The sequence below is a fragment of the Gorilla gorilla genome, chromosome 7 (assembly GCF_029281585.2).
Source record: "Gorilla gorilla gorilla isolate KB3781 chromosome 7, NHGRI_mGorGor1-v2.1_pri, whole genome shotgun sequence".
Taxonomy (NCBI): Eukaryota; Metazoa; Chordata; class Mammalia; order Primates; family Hominidae; genus Gorilla; species Gorilla gorilla.
The window spans coordinates 57,127,075-57,143,455 of record NC_073231.2 but is presented as its reverse complement, the minus strand read 5'-3'; positions in this window follow the sequence as shown (position 1 = coordinate 57,143,455).

Here is a 16,381-nt window from a genome sequence, read left to right as displayed (position 1 = left end):
TTCAGTATAATGTTGGCTGTGATTGCTATTTCTCTTATGGATCTAGCCACCCAGTGGAGCTACCAGGCACTGGGCTGGTACTGTGGGGTGTCTGCAAAGAGTTCTGTGATGTGATTCATGTTCAAGTCTCTCAGGCATGAATACTAGCACCTGTTCCAGTGGAGGTAGCAGGGGAGTGAAGTGGTCTCTGTGAGGGTCCTTAGTTGTGTTTCTGTTGTGTTGGTTAGCCTCCAGCCAGGAGGTGGCACTTTCAAGAATGCACCAGCTGTGGTGATATAGGGAGGATCAGATGGTGGGTGGTGTCATATAGCTCCCAAGGGATTGTTTTTTGTCTTTGGCTACCAAGGTGGATAGAGAAAGACCCATCAGGTAGGGGCAGGATTGGGGTATGTCTTCGCTCAGACTGTCCTTGGGTGGAGCTTGCTGTGGCTGCTGTGGGGGATGGGGATGTGGTTCCTAGGAAAATAAAGTTATGTTCCCAGGGGGAGTATAGCTGCTACTGCTGTGTCATACAGGTAACCAGGGAAGTTGGGAAAAGCCAGCAGCCACAGGCCTCACCCAGCTCCCGTGCAGCCCACAGCCCAAAAGGCTGGTCTCACTCCCACGGTGTCCCCCACACCCCAGCAGCACCAAGTTTATTTCCAGGCAGCTAATGAGCAGGCTGGGAACTTGACCCAGGCTACAAGCCTCCAAGCTAGGAAAGCAAGCCAGCTCACAGTTCCTTGGCTGTCCCACGGAGCCTGGAGTGGCAATCCACATCCTTCAAAGGGTCTGTGGCTTCTCTTGGATCTCCTGGTATGTTCCTGTGATAGTTCTTGGAGCAAAAGTTCACAATTTGGGTCTCTACAAGCTGCTCTGTTTATCTGAGTGGGAGCTGCAAGTTAATCCTGCCTTCTATCTGCCATTCTTCCCCTGGCTAATTTTAAATTTTCTGTAGAGATGAGCTCTCGCTATGTTGCCCAGGCTGGTCTCAAATTCCTGGGCTCAAGCGATCCTCCCACCTTGACCTCCCAAAGCAGTGGGATCACAGGCTTGCCACCAGCATTGCCACCTCTAACCTCACCAAAATAACATCTTTAGGTTTCCAATAAGGCTTTTGAAACAATAAGTTTCATGTATTCATTTTGTCTTCTAAGGAAAAACAGTAACAAGTGAAGAGCAAAAGACAATGTGACAGACAACTTCTGCCAGGGCTTGTAACGATCCCACCTCTTGGTGTACCTGTCCTTGGCGGAACCTCCTCCCCATATGTGTGGGCTGGACTTGGTGGCATGCTTCTGGTGAGTGGAATATGGCAAAGTTGATGAAACTAAGTTTGGAAAGTCAGTGACTTCTGTCTTGTTTGCATTCTCTTTGGCTCCTCTCATGTGCTTGCTCTAATGGAACAAACTGCAGAGGCCCATGTAGCATGGAACCGAAGGTAAACTCCAGCCAACCACCATCAAAGAACTGAGGCCCTCGGTCTAACAGTTCTTGAGAAACTAAATCCTGTCAACAATCACTTCAGTGAGCATGAAAGCAAATCCTTCTCCAATAAAGCCTTAAGATGAGACCATAGCCCTTGATGACACCTTGACTGAAGCCTTTTTAGAGGCTCTGACAGAGAGGACTAAGTTAGGCTGAGCTTCAATTCCTGATGCACAGAAACAATGGGAAAATAAATGTACATTGTATTAAGTTAAATTTTGGGGTAATTTGTCACACAGAAATAGATAACTAATACAGCAAACTTTTATAACAATATTAAGGGGGTTGGATAAAAATATTAATTAAAAGTCCATTTTGTGCTACATTTTTATCTGTATTATCTCATTATTCTTCAGATCAACCCTGTTTTTCCACTTAAATTAAATTTTTAAAAAATATATTTAGGGGTTACAAGTGTAGGTTTCTTACATGCATATATTGCATAGTGGTTAAGCCTTGTTGTTAACTTTAAACTGGCATTTTAACTGACTAACAGAGTCACATAAGCAGTTATTTTATCTTTAGAATTCCATTTAGGCTTTGTGCCAGTTATCAATTTATTAGCTGTCAGCTCCAAATTTATATTTTAATACCTGCTCTGCTATAATGGACAGACTGCCTTTACACGTTTCTTCTTGACAGTGAACATGATGTTAAGCTTTCTCATAAAGTGTGGGGAAGGACATTGCAGGAGGAAAGGTCTTTTCCTGTTGTTTCTGCTGGCTGCACTAGGGGAGAGGATTTCAGTGGTGGTCTGCCCCAGCCATGAACCCAGAATGCACAGTCCCTTTCTGACCCCGCAGCCCTGGCCTATCCTGATGGTCACAGACACTGCACTCTAGGCACCCTGCCCACACTGAACCCCAACAACTCCCTCTGCTTTTCTACTCCCTGCATTCCAGGTTTGTTTCCAGAAGCTCTCCTAACACAGTCACTGGGCCCTCTAGGCCTCTTGTCTAAACTGGTGCCCCCCGGCTCCCTCTGCAGGCCTGTATGTCTGCCCACCAGCTACAGCTTGCCTGAACCACACAGGGTTGCTTCCTGCCTGCCTTAGGACTGTAGACCAGCAAACTTCTCTGTCATCTAGTAGATTGCAACAATATCTTCTCCAGTGAGGTCTGAACCTGAACCTTGGGAAGCGGACCCCTTCAGTGTTTTTCCTTCCTTGAGGACTCTTCTTTATCTCTAGAGTACTATATAGAATTTTCTTACTTATTAACGTTACCCTTCAGTGCTTTGTAATTCTTTTGTAATTCTTTATATTAAATTTTTCTGTCTAAATTACTGTAGAGTTTCTGTTTCCTGATTGAACCCTGACTGATCTAGGCCTTTTGAGAAACAGAGGAGGCTGCTCTATAATATTTCAGCACTGGCCCCTTTCTCCATTGATTCAAAGAAGCAGCAGGGTGGAAAGACAAATACCTGGGGCAGAGAATCAGGAAGCTAGAGATCTCTCGTTTTGTGACCAATTTACTGTATAAGCTCAGGCAGGCCATTCGTTTCTTCAGCATACAGATATGGAGAATCTATTTTGCCCTTGCTGTTGCACTAAATGCAAAAACTACTACTATGAATAAGACACAATCCCCATTTGCCTTCAAGGAACTCAGTATTTGGGGAAGAGAGGAAAGACTGATATGAAAGACAGTATTAAAATGCAACATAGATATTTCAATAACTGACATAGGTACAAAGATGGCCCAGAGGAGAAGGAATCCAGTAAGTGTTCCTAGAAAAGGGGGGAAGACTTTATAGAGGAGATGATATGGTTTGGCTTTGTGTCCCCACCCAAATCTCATCTCAAATTGTAATCCCTACATGTCAAGGGAGGGACCTGGTGGGAGGTAACTGGATCATGGGGGTGGTTTTCCCCAGGCTGATCTCATAATACTAAGTGAGTTCTCAGAAGAGCTGATGATTTTGAAGTGTGGTAGTTCCTCCCTCTCTCGCCTGCTGCCATGTAATGTCTTTCTTCCCTTTCACCTTCTGCCATGATTGTAAGTTTCCTGAGGCCTCCCCAACCATTTGGAACTGTGAGTCAATTAAACTTCTTTTCTAAATAAGTTGCCCAGTCTCAGGTATTCTTTACAGCAGTGTGAAAATGAACTAATACAGAGATTTGGTACTGGAAGAGTGGGGTATTGCTATAACAATAAACTGAAAATGTGGAAGCAACTTTGGAATTGGGTAACAGGCAGAGGTTGAAACAATTTGGAGGACTCAGAAGACGGAAAGATGTGAAAAAGTTTGGAACTTTCTAGACACTTGTTGGATAGTTTTGACCAGAATGCTGATAGTGATATGGACAATGAAGTTCAGGCTGAGGTGATCTCGGATGGAGATGAGAAACTTACTGGGAACTAGAGTAAAGGTCACTCATGCTATGCTTTAACAAAGAGACTGGCAGCATTTTGCCCCTGTCCTAGAGATCTGTGGAACTTTAAACTTGAGAGAGATGATGTAGGGCATCTGGTGGAAGATATTTCTGAGCAGCAAAGCATTCAAGACATGACCTGGCTTATTCTGAAAGTGTTCAGTTATATGTATTCACAAAGACATGTTTTGAAATGGAAACATGTTTAAAAGGGAGGCAGAGCATAAAGGTTTGGGAAATTTGCAGCTTGACCCTGTGGTAGAAAAGAAAAAAAAAAAACATTTTCTGGGGAAGAATTCAAGCCTGCTACAGAAATTTGCATAAGTACCGAAGAGCTGAATGTTAATAGCCAAGACAATGGGGAAAATGTCTTGAGGGCATGTCAGAGACCTTCATGGCAGCCCTACCCATCATAGGCCTGGAGGCCTAAGAGGAAAAAATGGTTTTGTGGGTGAGGCCCAGGACCCAAGGTACAGATCAGGCCATTGCTTCAGAGAGTGCAGGACACAAGCCTTGGTGGCTTTCACATGATGTTGATCCTGTGGGTGCACAGAAGTCAAGAAGTGAGGTGTGGGAACCTCCACCTATATTTCAGCGGATGTATGGAAATGCCTAGATGTCCAGGCAGAAATTTGCTGCAGGGGCGGAGCCCTCATAGAGAACCTCTGCTAGGCAGTGCAGAAGGGAAATGTGGGATTGGACCCCCAGTGCAGAGTCCCCACTGGGGCACTGCCTAGTGGAGCTATGAGAAGAGGGCCACCATTCTCCAGATCCCAGAATGGTAGATACACTGACAACTTGCACCATCAGCCTGCAAAAGCCACAGGCACTCAATGCCAGCCTGTGAAAGCAGCTGTGGAGACTGTACCCTGCAGAGCCTCAGAGGCAGAGCTGCTCAAGGCCTTGGGAACCCAGCTCTTGCATCAGTGTGCCCTGGATGTGAGACATGGAGTCAAAGGAGATCTTTTTTTTTTTTTTTTTTGAGATGGGTCTCACTCTGTTGCCCAGGCTAGAATGCAGTGATGTGACCTCAGCTCACTTCAACCTCCACCTCCTGGGTTCAAGAGATTCCCCTGCTTCAGCCTCCTGAGTAGCTGGGATTACAGGTATCCACCACCATGCATGGCTAATTTTTATATTTTTAGTAAAGATGGGTTTTTGCCATGTTGGCCAGGTTGGTCTTGAACTCCTGAGCTCAGGTGATCCACCTGCCTTGGCCTCCCAAAGTTCTAGGATTACAGCCATGAGCCACTGCACCCAGTCAAGAGATAATTTTACAGCTTTAAGAATTAATGACTGTCCCACTGGGTTTTGGACTTGCATGGGGCCTGTGGCCCCTTTGTATTGGCCAATTTCTTCCATTTGAAACAGGAACATTTTCTTAGTTGCAAAATGAAAGTGCCGAACTACAGACCTCTAGGTTAGAGTCTCTGAGTGCCTTAACCCATGATGTTCTCAGAGATAAGATTCTGGAGTCTTATTTTAATGACCCATTAGCCTTTAATATTCTTCTTCTCATGAGATTTTCTAAGTTTAGGAGGACAAAATGTATATGTTTCCCAAGATAAGAGGATATGGGGATGGGTTATGACTAATTTCTGGAAGTCACTTGCTTATGAGTTTTGGGAGTTTGGGATGGTGACAATGGTGGGTTGAAGAATGTGCACTGATTGGGGGAAGTAGGCTGGGTGTCTTCCACTGGAAGAAAGGTGCTTAAGAAAGATGAGGTTCATGGGGGTGGGTAGCTTTTGACTTGTCTTGCTGATATTGAAGGAATTAACAACAAGGGTCTACTGTGAATATTGCTGAGTCAATGTATTAATCTGTTCTTACATTGCTGTAAAGAAATGCCTGAGACTGGGTAATTTACAAGAAAAAAGAGATTTAATTGGCTCACAATTCTATAGGCTGTACAGGAAGCATAGTGGCATCTGTTTCTAGGGAGGCCTCAGGAAGCTTCCAATCATGGTGGAAGGTGAAGAGGGAGCAGGTATGTCAAATGGTGAAAGTAGGAGCCAGAAGAGCGAGAGGGGAAGTGTCACACACTTTCTTTTCTTTTTTTTTTTTTCTGAGGTGGAGTCTTGCTGTGTCACCCAGGCTGGAGTGCAGTGGCATGATCTTGACTCACTGCAACCTCTGCCTCCCGAGTTCAAGCAATTCTCCTGCCTCAGCCTTCCAAGTAGCTGGGATTACAGGCACCCACCATCACGCCCAGCTAATTTTTGTATTTTTAGTAGAGACAACGTTTCACCATGTTGGCCAGGCTGGTCTCGAACTCCTGACATCAGGTGATCTGCCTGCCTCGACCTCCGAAAGTGCTAGGATTACAGGCATGAGCCACTGTGCTCAGCCAGAGCCACCACATCTGGCCACATACACTTTTAAATGACCAGATCTCAAAAGAACTCATTCATTCACTGTCATCAGGACAGTTCCAAGAGGGATGGTGCTAAACCATTCATGAGAAATCTGTCCTTATGATCCAATTACCTCCCACCAGGCCCCACCTCCAACATTGGGGATTACATTTCAATATGAGATTTGGGGAGGGACACACATCCAAATTTTATGAGTTGGTGACTTGAAGCTACATAGCTGTGGATGTGACAGGTTGTTTATGTTAAGCCATCCCTATGGCCGATTGACTTAACAAGACTTATGGCAGTGAAATAGAAAAAGCTCAGATTTTGAACTTATCTATGACTGTGAATTCCTGTTCTGCCACCTATTAGCCATTCAACCTTGGTCATATTCATCATACCTCTCCATGCCTCGGTCTTCTCATCTTAAAATGGTGAAATAAATACCTGTTTCATAAAATTGCAACTATACTTAAATGAGATTACATTAAGAGCACTTTTTATAGAGAAGGGACTCAACAAAAAATAAGCTGAGATTATTATTAATCAAGGTATTTCAGGGTCAGTTCTCTGTTTCTAAAGCAGGAAAGGATGAGGGAGGCAGGTTGAATGAATGGCTAGATCAAGGTTGAATGTAAAATTTTAATGGGCATAGATTATTTGGCTGATACCAAACTGAATTCAAGTTTTATATTAATTTTCCTCTACAGACTTGCTGTCTGTATTAAAACCTCTTTCCACAGTATTCGTATTTCTTATCCATTGTTCTCTAAATCTATAACATCGTCATCATTCTTAATTCCCTGGTGACATCTTACGCTAACCCATAGCCTCAAAGTACGTCCACTGTAATTACTTTCCTAAGATATTTGGTGACAAGTTTGATTTCATTATAAATTGTTGAATGGTTGCTGAAACCAATTCTATTGACCTTGATCTTTTGAGAAATTGATATCCTTCTTTGTTTTCTGCTTGTCTTCATGGTGTTCTAACAATTACTGAGATTTATTAAGATGTTTCAGAAATTATTCCTTCTGTGTTGGAAACAGCATCTAGTCTTTGGTAACTTAGAAGATATTGAGGCTTTTGTTGTTGTTTTGCAAAAGTAAGCTTTTTTGAAATTGAACAGTTTTACTTTTAGGAGAAGCCTCTCACTTAGTAGATTATCTAAGATTTCATATATGCCATAAAGTGCTTAGAAAATCATTTGGTAGACATATCAGCTTAAAAGATTTTCAAGCAGTTAGGAAAGTTCTGAGCTATGTGCTTGATATTCAACATTGGGAATGGGTTATTCCTGCTTCTAAAAGGGGGAAGAGAACAAGGAATGGAAAAAGAAAAGAAAAACTACAAAACTAAAAATGTCCTCATATTTTGAACTAAAGTTATTTAAGTATCTGATATTATTATATACATATAGGTGTGTGTGTCTGTGTGTGTGTGTTGTAGAGACAGAGTCTCACTTTGCCCAGGCTGAATTTAAACTCCTAGGTTCAAGTGACCCTCCCATCTCAGCCTCCCAAGTAGCTGGGACTACAGGCAAATGCCCAGCTCTCTGATATATCAGAGAAAACTATCAATGTTGAGTCTTAAGTGACTAGCAAATGAAGTAGTCAGTTGATGTAATGTGAGTCTAAAAAGGCTGATTGCCAAAGCCACTGTCAATTTCTCTCTGTCTCTCTTTCTTTCTGTTTCTCTGTCTCTCCCTGTCACCCTTTCCAGCTCCATCTTTTTATTCCTTTCCTTTCTCTTTTCTAATTTTTAAAAATTTATTTAAAATGTTTCTTTATATATATGCACACATACATACACACACATACATTTACATAAATGCTTAAATGGAATTGTATCATAATTTTTTAGGGCTATACTTTTTTTATCTTTGTTTGCCTCCTTTAGCCACTCTCCTTTCCTCTTCTCCAAATCAGACAGGCCTTACCTCTTATGAATCTGTTTTTCTTCATGCTCTATAATTACAAAGAAGCTACATATATATGCACACTGATATATGCACAACTGTACAGATAGAGGCATTTTTCAGTTGTTTTAAAAAATGAGATTATATTATTTCTACTCCTCTGCATTTTCTTTTTCTCAAAGAAACTTCAAGAAAATCTCTCTTAAGTATCTAGTGAAATCCAAACTCATTTTAATAGATGCATAATATTTCATTATGTAAATTAATATTAATATATTCAACCACTCCCTAAGTTGCTGGGCATTCACTTGCTTGCAGTTGTTGACCATTCTCAACAATGCTACAGTAAACGTACTTGTATGTATTTTTAGATACTAATGCCTTTATTTATTCATTTAATTAATTAATGAATTTTTTTGAGACAGGGTCTCACTCTGTCTCCCAGGCTGAAGTGCAGTGGCATGATCTCGGCTCACTGCAACCTCCACCCCCCAGGTTCAAGTGATTCTCGTGCCTCAGCCTCCTGGGTAGCTGGGATTATAGGTACGCGCCACTGCACCCAGCTAATTTTTGTATTTTTAGTAGAGAAGGAGTTTCACCATGTTGGCCAGGCTAGTCTCCAACTCCTGATCTCAAGTGATCCACCTGCCTTGGCCTCGCAAAGTGCTGGGATTGTAAGTGTGAGCCACCACGCCCGGCCTGATGCTTTTATTTTTATGTGATATAAAATGTGATATATTGTTATGTGACCAGTAGAATTGCTAGATCAAAGGATGCAAATATATTAAATTATAATAGATACTGCTCGATTGTCTTTCAGAAAGACTGTAAAACTGACATTTCACTCAGGTAATGTAGGAGAGTCTCCCTTCCCCTGACATTCTTGATCCTTATTTTGCTTTACTTTTTGTCAGATGTGACATCTCATCGTTACCTCTTTTTTGGCATTTACTCAACTACCAATGAATTTGAACATCTTTTCATGTGTTTGCTGGTCGCTTAGACTTGCTCTCCTGTGAACTGTCTATTTATGTTCTTTACTTATGTTATTGTACATTATTTTGTAAGAGGTTTTCAGATATTATAGATAACTTTTTGATGTCTTAAGGTGTAAAATGTTTTTTCCCCCAAAGCAGTCTTTATCTATTGATTTTATTTGTGAACTTTTACTCATTTAAAAATTATATTGTCAAATATTTTCCCTCCCTCTCTTCCTCCTTCCCTCCCTTTCTTCCGTCCTTCTTTCTTCATTGTTTTTTCCTTTAAGCTTTTGGTTTTTCTCATTTGGTGAATATAATTTCCTGTACACCTATATTGTATGTGTAGTCTCTTACATTTTGTTTAAATATTTTAATTTTATTTATTTTTGTTTTGTACATAGTATAAATAGAGGTCCAGCTTTATTTCCTCCTACCCCCAGTATTATTCTAGGGGTTAGAAAATTATATTACTATTATACTATTATATTATTTAGAAAATTAAATAATAAATTTATTACTCAAGAAATTAAAATATTTTAAGGGGCTGGGGGATAAAGATAAATTGATTAATAGGTATAAATATGCAGTTTGATAGAATAAATAAGACCCAGTATTCAATAGATTAGTAGGGTGACTACAGTTTCCAGTTATCTACGGTATATTTCAAAATAGGTGAGAATAATTTGAATGATTCTAGCATAAAGAAAAAACAAATATTTAAGTGAGATATTCCAAATATACCGATTTAATCTTTACAAATTATATGAATGTATTACATTATCACATGTACCCCAGAACTATGTACATCTCTTATGCATCAATAAAAATGGTTTTAAAGGGAAAATTAATATATCCCTTTGCCACATATGTACTTATGTCTATTTATTTCTGAGTTATTTATTTTATTCCACTGATTTATTATTTTTAATCTATTTTCATGTCAACATAATAACAACTGTATTACAGTGACTGTATAGTCTATCTCTCATTGTCATTAGATATTTTAAAATACTTTTTTTGGGCTATTCTGGATATTTACACTTTCACATGAAACTTATGATAGCTGTATTGAGATAAAAGATTCTTTTGGGATGCTAATTAGAATTTCATTGATTTACATATTACTTTTGGGAAAAATGACATTTTTATTATTATATTCCCATCCAACAATGGTACATCTTTGCATTTGTTCCAATTTTGTTTTGTGTCTTCTGATAAGATTTACATTGTTCTTCATATATGTGCTGTGCTTGTATTGTTACTATGTTATAGTTTTTATCATTTGTGTGAAAGGAATAGTCTTCCATTTGCATTTGTGTTTATTATTACCACAGAGAAAAGCTATTGATTTAATACATTGTATCCAATGGGTAGATAATTTCAGTGAGCATATGACCATATTTACTATTCATCCAACAACTATTTATGAAGCAATTTTCTAAGTACGGGATATAGCAGTTGACAAAACATACGAAACCCCTGTCCTAGATCAGAGGGGAAAATAGGGAAAATATGGTTTCAGTCATCGAGAATGAGGGACATGATTAGCTAAAGGAACAAACTCAGAATATTTATTTGACTTCATGGTGTCCTGCAGGATATGACAAAACAATGATCAACCAAGATGCTGATTCTCCTTTCAACCTAAGTTTTCTGAATTCTCTGTGCCACCTTCTGAGGTTTCTGCAATTTTCCGCCTCACTGACCCTCCACTATATCTTTTCTTTGATGCATCACATGCTCTCAGAGTTTATGTGCTCTGAGACACATCTTTTGATTTACAAAGTTGGGACACATAAAAAAATCCCTGTATTGCCATTTGGAACCCAAGAAGAAATATAACAGACAACAGCACTGTTATTTATCTAAGCTTTCTAGAAACCAATTATTTAATTACTATTTCAACATTAGCTCCTTTATCTACATATCTAAAGACTTCTCATGGATTTTCATCATAAAACAGTGTTGAGTGCTTTGTTAAAATCTAAATAAGTTATCATTAGCCTGGTGTTCCTGTGTACTCATTCAGTTCTGTCAAAAGATGTGATGTGGTCTGATGTGGTTCAGGCTCTTATAAATGTGTACTAATAATTTGACATCATGTCCTTTTTTCCAAGATAGACAAAATTAATTTCTTTGTTGCATTTTCAAATAGCTTGGAGATACCAAGATATGAGTCATCTTAGGGATTAACAATTGCCTCTGTCTCTTCTGGAATTTGACTCACATTATTTTCTGTGGCTCCGGAATAGTTCTTTTGATGATGATAATAAATCATAGATATCTTTTTCAATAATTTGCTGCCTCACAATCCTGATAAGATGGTTAATCTTTATTATTGCCTGTCTAGACTCTCGCATCTGGGGGTTGATTATGAGAAACCTGAACTGTACATTAATTTCTCTCTAGTTTGTTTTCAAGCTTATTAACTCAAATTTATAAACCAATTTCTGTTTATATGCCCCTAGAATAAGAATGTTACACTGAATTGTTTCAGAGGCTCCATGTACATAGTAACTGGTGATTAATAAAGGATGCTTTAAGTGATTCAGCTATTCAACTTTTGGGGGGGCCAAATGTAGACCAGGGATGAGCTATGTGGTAGACAGAAGGTACCGAGTACCTGATAATCATGTTTATTGTGAGTAGGACACACTCGAGCATTAAAAACATGCCAGTCGGTGTGCTCTGATCTTATCCTTCTTCATACTGCACAGAAGCATGTACTGTCTCTGCATCATATTACTATAATATGATGTTTCTTCATACTTTTCTTGCTACTGTTGGACTTTCCCAGCCTGACTTATTTTCCTTGAAAATAGACATTGTCTTTATTTATTACTGAACAGTCTTTATTATCTAGCACAGTAGTCAACACAAGCATACATGTGGCACTTAATGAATGTTATTAGATTTGGAGGGTCAAGTCTGGCCAGGCTGTTCTGGGTGGGTTCTGCAATCACCTGGAGTGTGCCATGTCAGTAAGATCAAACTTCTCATGCTCTTTTCCTGCTGCAAAATACCCTAATACAGAACAATTTAAGGGTAAGCATCTGAGTCAAGTCCTTTGGGAAACCAGAGTGTATGAAACAATTTCTGATGAGTCAATGTTAGTTCCTGGGTGGTAGATTACCTCTTTTAGGTATTAGCAGGGGGTAGCAACCAACTATCCAGAAAACACCTGCTTCTAGTTTGGAATGCCCAGAAAGGTAGAGAATTGTCAGAATCAGAAAACCTCTCTAAATTATGTCACTATCTCTAGTTTGCCCTTGAAATCAGTCATTTGAAGCAGGGGTCCCCAGTCGCCTGGCTGTGGACCAGTACCAGTCTGTGGCCTGTTAGGAACCGGGCTGCACAGTAGGAAATGAGTGGCAGGCCATTGAACATTACCACCTGAGGTCCGCCTCCTGTCAGATCATCAGCAGCATTAGATTCTCATAGGAGCCTGAACCCTATTGTGAACTGTGCATGTGGGGGATCTAGGTTGTGCGCTCCTTATGAGAATCTAACTAATGCTTGATTATCTGAGGAGAAACAGTTTCATCCCGAAACCTCCCCCAATCCCCTGCGGAAAAATTGCCTTCCATGAAATTGTTCTCTGGTGCCAGAACAGGTTGGGGACGGCTGATAGACTGAATTCAGTGAAGATTTCCCATCCTTCCTATGTCTGAGTATAAATTTCTTATATTCTTGGCTATTTTGAAAAGAGCAAGAAATATTACTATGGATCAAATGTGTCCCCTAAAGTTCTTTAATCCCAAATGTGACAGTGTTGATAGGTGGGGCTTAGTAAGAAGCGATGAGGTCATGAGGGCTCATGAACAGATGAATGCCATTATGAGGGTGGCTTTATTATAAAAGTGATTTCAGCCCTGTCTTGCTCTTGTTTTCTTGTGCTCTTATGCCCCTCAACCTTCTGCCACAACAAAAAGGTCCTCACCAGAGGCGGCCCCTCTACCTTGGACTTTCCAGCCTCCAGAACTGTAAAATATTACTTTCTTTTTTTTCTTTCTTTCTTTTTTTTTTTTTTTTTGACAGAGTTTTGCTCTTGTTGCCCAGGCTGGAGTACAATGGCATGATCTTGGCTCACCGCAACTTCGGCCTCCTGGGTTCAAGTGATTCTCCTGCCTCAGCCTCCTGAGTAGCTGGGATTACAGGCATGTGCCACCATGCATGGCTAATTTTGTATTTTTAGTAGAGATGGGGTTTCTCCATGTTGGTCAGGCTGGTCTTGAACCCCTGACATCAGGTGATTTGCCCGTCTCAGCCTCCCGAAGTGCTGAGATTACAGGCGTGAGCCACTGTGCCCAGCCAATAACTTTCTTTTCTTTATAAATTACTCAGTCTGTGGCATTCTGTTACAGTAACCCGAAATGGACTAAGACAAATATTTTGTCTTTCAAGAGACAATCTCTTCCTAAATGTTTACATGGGAAAGGTAGAAAGAAGATGATTGATTTGCACTTTAGGTACAAGTTGACTGAAAATTCAGGGTTAGTGAAAATATACCAACTGTACATTCTCCTTGCATCTAATCTATGTTGCTGTTTAGCTCAGAAATGCTGTTTAGGACAGTAATTGCTATCATTAATTCTATGCTTACTAAGTGTCAGACACTTTATATACATGCACAGTTAAACCTCACAACAAATATGAGAGTTCAGTGTAATTATTCTCATTTTCCAGATGAGAAGAGGAAGTACAGAGCAGTTAGGCAATCTGTCAAAAGTCACTTAGCTAATAAGTGGTAGGACCTTATGTGCCTTGGACCCATGGCCATGAAACTCTAAAATCCACAGACTGTTAAACTCTATGGTATACTAACAAAATACATAAAGTGTAATTAGCAAAGATGATTCCTCCTTGTTTTGGGGTTGTATTCACCAGGCAGGGACCTTGTTCTATGTGGTAATTAATAACCCACTATAGAACATATCCAAGTAAAGAATTTCTTTAGGTATAAATACTAATATAAACATACACTTTTGCAGGTAATTATTTTAATTATGTACTTGCATTTTCTTTATGGCAATACATTTAAATTTGCAACAGTATCCACCTATTGGTAGAGTTTACATTGTTATTTATCAAGAAAAATCATTATAATTTTAAAAATAATAGTAGGGAACCACATTTGACCACCAGATGGCAGCAATGTAGGATTTTGAAAGACTTTCAAGTAGAATTACTTTCCAGAGACCAGATACTTAAATTTCATTAATTCAGCTTGTGCTGTACTGAAATATACCTTTACATTACCTTGAAAGAAAAGGTACATTTCATTTTGACAAAGAGAAAATGAGTTTGAGCTCTGTATTATTGGAAACCTGAATTCAAGAGGTTTTAATATATAGACATATTTATAATAATTAAGATAATAAATTTATTTTTAAAGAATCTAGTACAGTAGTCACAGCATGCAAATGTACTGTTTCATATACAAATGTTTCTTATCCTGTAGCAGGACAGACAAAAACCCGTGTTTGGTTATACTTTTTAGCAGTAATGTTGAGTCAGACCATGGACTTAACCATACCAAGAGTACATTTTAATAACATAGAGTATGAGTTAGATTGTTCTCTTTCAGCTAACCTAAATTAGTGTTTATTTTACTATATGTCTCAACACAACACCAAATACAAATATGGTAATAGTGGAAGTGATAATAATAATGATAATAATAACAACATATCACATTAAAAGAGTTCTAAATAGTCGACCATGCATTTTCCTATACATTGTCTTATTTTACATGAAAAGCTAGTAGACTAATTTACATGTGAATTCAGAAACATCTCAGAGAATTAGTCCAGGAAATATTTTTCTAACTCTTACTTTCCTAGATGATTGTTTGGGGACAATGCCGTTGTGTTCAATTAAGAAGTTGCTGATTTATGAAAGACAGCATTTTATTACCACTAAACTCACAGGACAATCTGAAAGATGAGAGCTGGGGATACTTGTATCGAGAGGACTCCTGAACCCCAGAACTGTCCAGTGATGAGACAGAATGGGTCTTGGATCAAGATCCACAGGGTCTGGTTTTTATCCTGTGGTTGTCACTGATGTCGTAGTTGTTGGACTGTAATATGCCTATTTCCTTGCTTTTTAAACTGAGATACTAAACTAGATAACCTCCCTATCTACCTCCAAAACCTCATGACTTTGCAATGTGGCCCTCCTGACAAACATAAGCGGCACAGTTAGAAATACGTACAGGAAAATAGGTGCATAATTTCATGGAAGATCACCTTTGTCCCAAACTCTTGGAAGACTGACTCCTAGGGGAGTCCCTTTGGTGGGAGTTAATATGTCCCTCATGTGTAACCATTAGTGAGGTTTTGTAAAGTGGCAGACAGCATTCTTGGATTATATTCAATTTTAAAATTACAATTTAGAAAAATTAAAAATCACTTAACTCCATGTCTAGTGTCAAATCTAGGACTTAACAGGTTTCCAACACATCTGAGAATTCATTAGCATTCTTTTTCTTTTGTTCTTTGACTTCTCTTGACTTCACGCTCTGTGTACTGATTCTTCCTCAGCCATGCGAGAAGATCTAAAAGTATCTGTCTACAATACTTATTTTTTTAATGCTGAACAATTCCTCTCCCCAGGCTAGTGTTAATTATACTGTCAGGATGCACCGGTAGAGCTAGCTCAGTCAAAAAGAAAGAAAGAAAAAAAACTATTGATAACTTGAGGCAAAGTTCTGTGGTTGAGATCACAGCAGAAGCAGCTGGTGGATGGGGAATTAAACTTCTGTATGACCCTCTGTGTGGATGTGTGTAGATGTGTGATGAGCGGTGATTTAGTGAGGTTGAAGATAATCATCTTTTATTTGCTTGGCTCCATCTCTGAGGCTCTTCAAATGATTTATATTTCAGGAGAATGTACCTGTCTATCGTTAGGGAATGAGGCAGACTTTCCCCCAACCCTTTTTTTGGGGGTCCTACACTGACCTAGGACCCAACCATTAATTCTATTGTCTCCAAAATCAACTGCTAATGTCCTGCCTCTGCTGTGAGGCAGCCCCGACTATCTCCAGCTATGCCACCTTCCTGCTCAGTGGTTTTGAACAATTTCCTTAACCTCTCTGAAACTCAGTTTCATCATCAGTACCATTGGTAATACCTACATATAATCATGCATGTAAAGAGCCCTCACGTAGTGACTGGCGTGTTACTAAACCCTGTTGTTCCTTTCCTTTTCTTCCCCAGCATCTCCTCAAATTATTATTATTATTATTGTTTTTTGTTGTTGTTGTTTATTTTTTGAGATG